Here is an 8,473-nt window from a genome sequence, read left to right on the forward strand (position 1 = left end):
TCCTATTCATATGCAGAAAGCTCCCTATAGTTCTACAACTATTCAGTACCTACCTAACACATGCTGACTCTAACAACAATCTTAAAAGGCCTTTGTAATGTTTTTTCCCCATTATTATTCTACTTGCAATAATAATCTTTACTGGGTTTTGTTAGAAACCTTCCCACTGCTACAGAAAATGACCTGGTATTTATAGAATGTGCATTAAAACAATTTATGATAAACCAGAAAACCATGCTGAATGAACACATGGAACCAACATCCATGGCTTCACCTCAGAGCAGCAGGCCAAATGGCAACTCCTAATTTTCATGATGCCAGAGAAGCAAAAAGGAAAATGAGAGATGCTCTTTAGTAGCCATGATAAGCGCCTTGCCACCCCTCATTATAGAAACTAATCACTTTTTCCACCCCACATCCCATGGGGCAGGAACAAGATTCTGAATACTCTCTTTTGAAAAATAACAAGTGCACTGGCATTCACCAATAAGGTTTTGCTGTTAACATTACCAAAGCCCAGAAACACCCACTATTCTGGGTTCTCAGTGGCTCTAGTTAAAATAGGTTAGCCAATCTTCAAAAATACAAATCTGAATCATAGTCCAGGCTTTCTCTGCTAGCTTTCACTTGTTTTCTGAACTCTTATAAATGGCACCCTACTGTTAGCCGAATTGCTTTATTTACAGCAATTGCCAAATTATAAATGGGTTCTTGCCAACTATACCAAGGTCCTGTTCCCACCACGGGTTACAAGAGAAGGAGTCGAGGCTGGTGTTGTTAAAAAAGATGTCTTTTACTTAAGAAAATAAATCTCATACAAACAATACTGATGAACTCGCACATTCAATCAAGTTTCTTAGAAATACAGTATTAAAATAAGCACATTTGCATTAGCAGGTAGGGTGATGATGGGTGATACTTATCTGTCTTCGCAGCTTGGTTGTTCCAATGAAGAATGGATGGGAAGAAATAGAAATCTAGGGAGAATTCACACACAACCAGAACCAACCAGAACGTGTGGGTCTCTTGACTGCAGATCAAGAGATCAAAGTAGAGGCAAGGGTTTGGGGATAGCTAGTGGGACTCAAGGGGAGTATAAAGCAGACAGGGGTTGTTGCGGGGGTTGCTAGCTAGGAAGGGCCAGTTAAATGGTCCTTTCCTTTTATAGGTGGTCCATTGGGTGGGAGGTAACTGTTCCAACCTGTGGACCCACCTTCCTGTTAGTCCGTCCCAAATCTAATCCTATTGGTTACCTATAAGAGTGGTCGGTTGCCTATAGGAGTGGTCAATATTGAAATCTAATACCTTACTCAAAGGAGGACATCTGGGCAGGTGTGAAACCTTGGCGTCAGGATGCTTCATTGAAGTGTTAATAAGAGCTGGTCATCCTACGGTAAACCAAATGTCCATTTGGCAGGAAATACCAATGCAAGAACAAAGCATGGATGTGTTGTACATGATCACAACTAGATCTGCAATGGGGGCTGTCTCTTCTCAAAGCTGTTGTTTCTTACTGCTCACAATAATGGAGGTGTGTGTGCTTCTTCACCAGGCTGGTAACTGTGTAACTGAAACCTTATTCACATGTAAGGCTTGTGCAGGCACCTTCTATGTGTTGCATCACAACAGGTGACTTGAAATGTACAGTTCTCTGAGCCTATGTGAGTGTGTGTGCACAGTCCATTGTGTGTAGCAATAAATATAAGTCCATAAATCTAATATCAAGTTCATTCTCTAACACTACCCCCTCCACATCCCATTTTATGTGCTAAAATAATCAGTTATACATCCATTTCTGTTCAGTTTGGAAAAGGCAGATTTCATAGCATATGTATGCTGGATCCACAAGGAAATGGATGAAACAGGCCAGATTAAATTAATGAGCTGGAAAAGGAAGCAAAGTTTTTTATTTATTACTTATTTCAAATTTTTATTAGCTGCCTTTCTTCCTTATGGAGTTCAAGGCAGCTTACAATTTTAACAAAACATATAAAATACATTACATAAAAACAAAAAACCAACATTTAAAATCACAGCTTAGGGATGCTTTAAACAAACGCAGTCCTAAATAAAACCATCTTCAGCTGCCTCCTAGAGACCAGCTACCTCCTCAAGAGGTTGTTTCATAAGTTAAAGGCTGCCACTGAAAAGACCCTCTCTCATATACCCACCAAACAAGCTTCCCTGATAAATGGGAGTCAGGAGGGCCTCTCCCTGAGATCTTACTTTCCAGGCAGAAAAATATGGAATATGCTCCTTTTGATACCCTGGTCCCAAGCCATGCGGTGTCAAAGCCAACACCTTGAATTGGGCTCAGGAGCAGATAAAGAACCAATGTAATTGCTGTACTATCAGGGTCATATGGTCATATGTTCCCAGTAGCTCGTCCCAATCGGCTGTCTGCACTGGATGCAACTTCCCAAAACTCTTCAAAGGTAGCCCCAAGTACAGCACATTGCAATAGTCCAGTCTAGACATAACTAAGGCATGGATCACTGTGGCTAGATTAGACTGAGGCAGGTGTGATTCTGCATTGGTTTTTCTCTCCATTGTTTTATGAAATCCACGTTAGAACAGAAATTCCCTTCTGCATTGCATGCTGCTTTCACTTCCTTTGATTAACGGGTTTTAGTGTTCCCTCTAAGCTGAGTTAGTGTGAACTAGCTCACAGTTTTTTAGCCTTCAGCTCACACATTTTTGTCTTTGCTCAGAAAGGATGGCTCCAGAACCAAATAATTTATGCAGTAGCCAAATCGCTCGCTCACAAATTTAATGCCAGCAGCTCACAAAGTAGAATTTTGGCTCACAAGACTCCACAGCTTAGAGGGAACATTGGCACTCCATGCCACTTTCGAGTTCTTTGATTGTCAGACTTTTTTTTAAAACCTTCTGCATAGATTTATGGCCATTTTATGGTTGTTCAGGGGTGACTTTGCAGTCAGTATGGCATTACCCCAAGGTATTTGAATGTAGTTTTGAGCTGTACTTTTTCCTCCCAATTGAGAACATGTGGAGGGAATGCTAGATGCAGAATTGCCCAGGAATGGGTGCAGCTGCCGCAGTAGCCAAAGCTGATCAAAAGCACTCTGAGGCACTGCAGCCATCTGGTGACTGTATCATGTAGCACTCCCAAATTGCAAAGCTAGCTTTTCAAGGAGAATATAACCCCATCCAAGACAGGACAGATCTTAAGTCCCTGATCTGCCTTTCTACTAACCCAGAGAATATCTGTCTTCTGGGATTAAGATAGTAAATAAAGTTATAAACAGCTATAATTAGTGCAAACCTAAACAGAGTTATATCCTTCTAAAATAATTGAAGTCAATGGACTTAGACAGGTATAAATATACTTAGGACTGCCCTGAAGATGCCTTATTCGAGTCGCCAAAATATCTTCAAAAAGGGGGTGTATTTTCCATGTACAGGCATAATAAAGGCAGGAAACCATATAAAAAACCAGCTAAAATAAACCACTGTTCATATAAAAATTGATCAATAATCCTTAGAGTCACCAAGAACCAATTACAACTTAAAATACTGTGTTATATGTAAAAGGTTTTATCGATTGCAAAATTGCTCAATTTTTTTTCTTTACAAACATAGAGACAGACTGAGGTCTGATTCTCTCTTTTTACTGTTTTTCCCCCCACTTCAGTACACTTACCTAAGCATTAAAGACACACATTCTACACCAGATGTGAGCTAACTCCTTTCTTTTATGCACACAAAGGATGGGGAATCTCTCTGTATGTTTTTTAAAGGAGCAAGCTCCAAAAATGTTTCATATTGTATCTGATGTGGACTGCATATATAAAGAAATATGTCATGGCATTCATAGTGCCATTCGAAAGCATCTTTCTAAGCCCATGGATATTAATGGCCTTACAAGGGTGTAATTTTGCTTAGGACAGCACTGTCGGTGCTCCCCCCCCCCCCCAAATTAAGGTGTGATGAAAGACTCACAACAAGGCAACACATTATGTAATCTGTCCACAGGTATTTGGAGGAAGAAGTGGGTTGGATCACACAGCAACAACATGTCTTGCAAAAAAAATATCTTGCTTCTCAGTATGTAAGGGAACAAGAGTAGTTGTCCCTTAGTCATCCCTCAAATAAGTGAGAGTTTGAAATGAAAAGGGGAAAGCTCAGGTATGTGGGACTCAAGAAAATATGTTTGAAATGTGATTCTGCTTCTGTTTGTTGCATTCTGAATCTGTTTGTCATCCTTTCAGGAAATGAATATCTCATAAAGCTGGAAGAAAACCTTGTGGAAATTTCATTTTTCATTAAGATAACACAAATAATTTAACATAGTTTTCAAGACTCGCAAACATGAGTCGTCTTTTGCAGATCCCGTCTATATTTTTTTCACTCTTTTGTTAGTTGTTTTAATTCACTGAAATGACTGACACATTTTCTGTTTTAAAGAAATAGTTTCTTCTGACTGTGGTTATGTGATGAATAACATTCTCAGACTTATCCACCATACTAAATTTTCCATTTTTAATTATTCTGTAACACTGGCTGACAAAAGACTGTTTTTGGAATATGGCTTATAGAAATTTTGAAACTTCCACATTCAAAACTGCTATTTACTTACTTCAAACAACATCACTTTTATTGATTCTTGATAATATATGCAATTTCCCCTCCTAATAAGGCTGCACCCCAGTTTCAGATGTCTAGCTAGAAACTTCAAGCTCTCCCTCTAAAATTCAAATTTTCCCCTCAGAAACCACATAGTGAGAACTGCTCTAATTCTTAATGGGATTATACAGCCAATAATTATTGTTTTAAACATCTGTTTGTTTTCACCCTCATTACTGTAAGAGGTGTGGGTGCATGATCTGAAAGTTGCAGGTAAATCACAAAAAACATTTTCTAGGAAAAAAATCAAGTGTAATGGGGAAAGAATGGGAGAATGGCAGATTGTTGACTTGTTTAAAACCCCTGTTATAGCTCTCTGTACAAATGATAGTAGTCGTAGCACATGTCAATTGTACGGAATGAATCCCAGAGAACTAGATGGCAGAGTAGGAATCTGAACCAGTGAATTGTAGTGCTAAGAGTGTTGGACTAGGATCTGAAAAACCCATGTTCAAATCCCTACTCATGCCGTGGAAGCTTGCTGGGTGACCTTGAGCCAGTGGGATGGTTAAAAAACAGCAAGCTGAGATTGAAGACAGAGGTTCTGTGGCTGGAGGGTGGTCCCTCAGGATTGGAGTTTAGGCTTCCAGCTCTGGACGGGGCACCATTGACACTGGCATCATCCGTTAAGAGCCTGGGCATGACTTTGGATGCCTCTCTATCAATGGAGGTCCATGTCATGCATGTCACTAGGCTGGCATTTTCCCATCTCTGCCAAGCCCAACAACTGGTTTCTTTCCTGTTGCACCCTGACCTAGCCACAGTAATCCATGCAATGGTCACCTCAAGACTAGATTACCGTAACTCGCTCTATGCTGGCCTACCCTTGAGACTGACCCGGAAAATCCTGAGACTGATCTGGAAACTTCAGCTGGTTATAGAATGCAGTGGTATGAGTCCTGATGGGAACATCACAGATGGTACATATACAACCAGTGCTGTGCCAGCTACACTGGCTTCCAGTGGAGTACCGAGTCTTGAGCAGTCTGGGACCAATGCATCTACAGGACCATCTTCTCTGGTATGTCCCGGGAGAGCTTTAGGCTCTTCAAACAATAACTTGCTGATGATCCCTGGCCCTTCTCAGTCCTGACCTGGTGGACCTCTCTGGCAAATGACATAAGGGCTCTGTGAGATCTTATGCAATTCCACAAGGCCTGTAAGGTAGAGATGTTCCACCAGGCTTTTGGTTGAAGACAGCAATGGTTACCCATTGGCTGGCACCCTTCTTTCTTCACCCCTCCATGTTCTGAGTTCCCTTCCCCCTGCCCAGAAAAACGGGAGTGGTAGTCTGGAATCGGGATGCATAATAATATAGTAAAATTGCCATGTGGATCTTTTTTATCTACATTGAAATTTTTACTAATCTTATATATAAATTTTAATATTTTGCATTTTGTATTTATGACATTATGTCCTGTACATCACCCAGAGCCTAGCATAAGCTGGGATGGGGCAAATGATGATGATGGTGATGATGATTATGATGATATACTCTCAGCCTAAACTACTTCACAGGGTTGTTGTGAGGATAAAATGGAGGAGAGGAGAAAAATATAAGCCACTTTGGGTCCCCATTGCGCAGAAATGCAGGATAGATAGATAGATGGATGGATAGATAGATAGATAGATAGATAGATAGATAGATAGATAGATAGATAGATAGATATCCCATAGTTCTATTTCAGTGTTCTAACTTCTGCACCGTAATGGTTTTCCATCATAGGAATTCTATATATAACATTTATTTATGATTTAAAATATTTATACCATACCTTGTCTTCATAGACTCGAGGTAGTTAACAAGCAACAAGAAGTTGCAAGGGCACAAAAACTACATAACATTTGATTAGTGAGATAAACAGATCACAAAAGTTAAAAACACACAAAAAGTAGCCAAATCTGCCAAAAAATGTTTACACTTCCCCAAATGCCCTATGATATACATGTCTTCTTGAATGCAGCGAATGATAGAAAATGGTCAGGTTTCATCTAAGAACTGAACACTGTAACATTTCTAGTAATGTAATTGGCTTGAGACCCGGGTGCCGCATGATGGAGTGAGCTCCCATCTCTAGTTCCAGCTCCTGCCAACCTAGCAGTTCGAAAGCAAGAAATTGCAAGTAGATAAATAGGTACCACTTCGGTGGGAAGGTAACAGCATTCCGTGCGCCTTGGTGTTTAATCATGCCGGCCACATGACCACGGAAACGTCTTTGGACAGCGCTGGCTCTTCGGCTTTGAAACGGAGATGAGCACCGCAACCCTAGAGTCGGATTCGACTGGCTTTCGAGCAAGGGAACCTTTACCTTTACCTTTAATTGGCTTGAACATTTGAGTAGTCTCGTAGAGCTTAATTACACAAAAAATCACTTTGCAAGCCCAAGACATGAATGTTTCATTCCCCAATAAATAATGTGTTTTTTTGTCTACTAGCAAGTGACATGTTCATCCCTAAGGTGATGTGCTATTTTCGTAGACATTCTTGGGACCCAGTTTGGTAGAACACATCACTGTTGCACAGATGGGTTTCTCCCTCGTGGAAGAAGTAAAAACAAATTAGAAACTCACTCTCCATCTTGAAAGAAAGAAAAAATCAATTTCCTGGCTGAAGCTCCTGCCAAAGAATTCTGAAGCCAAGCAATTACCTGTCTGTTTTGGCATGAGCTAGTTATTCTCTGGCAGACCCCTTGAGTCTTTTGATATGAACTTAGAATGGTACAACTGAGATGTCATAGACACAAGGAATTTGCCAAATTACAGCACTCTAATTCATTGCAATACATTGGCCTTTCTATGGTATTTATGAAGTTCTGAAACATGGTTTCAAATGGATTTACACTTAATCAATTCATTAATTAAAAGCTAGGTAATTAATCAAATAAAAATCTTCAACTGTTTGACAGCCCTAATTTGAAGACATTTATAATATTTCAGAATCCACCTCAGTATACAGTCCACTTAGTTTCACACTGTGATATCCATTCCATTCTTTGAATAGTTAGCTCAGCAACTGAATTTAACACTGCAGTAGAATTTGTAAAAGAAAAGACAGACTTACATATTCTTTTCCAAAAAAGCAGTTGGTTAAATGGGGCAAAAATCCCTATCAAGTTGATAAAGTGTTTCCACTGTTGTCATAGCAAAACTCTAATCCATTGGCTCCTAACCTGTGAACCACAGCACCCTGGTGTGCCAAGGGCACATTAACCAATTGATTAAAATCCCCTACAAGACCAAAGTAGGAACTTTGTTGATTTTCTCAGTCTTACCATTTTCTCCTTTATGAATCAAATCTATGAATTCTAGTATCAGTTTCCTTGGGTCAGTTTTTCTCCGATTAAAATTAACATATTTGCAACATTATTTTGGCACTTAAGTGGCATTTAAATGGCATATAACATAAAAATCTCATAAACTGCTATAAAAATGGTATAAATGAAAACCAGGAAACACGAACAATAGGCACGGGGAAAATAAAAAGTTCACAATAACAATATATAAAGCAAAAACAAATGAAAAGGGGTATAACTGCATTCCTAGCTCCAAGAAATCCGGCCACAGAGGAGCTGCATACCTGTATGGTTCACTGCTTTAGCTTTGTCTTCTTTCAACCAGATTCTGCTGGGGATTGTAATCCTGTCACAGTTCTGCATTGGATGTAGGTTTGTCATTTAGTAACTTACAATGCAGACATGTCTCAGCATTACCTGCATTTTGAAAAGCCAGGGTGGGTTCCAGAGTGGGCTGGGCACCAGGCAGTGAGTGGCCTGCCTCTTCTCACCACCATATGATACTACCTGCCTCTTCTTACCTGTTCATGAGT

This window comes from Gekko japonicus, unplaced genomic scaffold (assembly GCF_001447785.1).
Source record: "Gekko japonicus isolate JY-2015 unplaced genomic scaffold, Gekko_japonicus_V1.1 scaffold551, whole genome shotgun sequence".
Lineage (NCBI taxonomy): Eukaryota > Metazoa > Chordata > Lepidosauria > Squamata > Gekkonidae > Gekko > Gekko japonicus.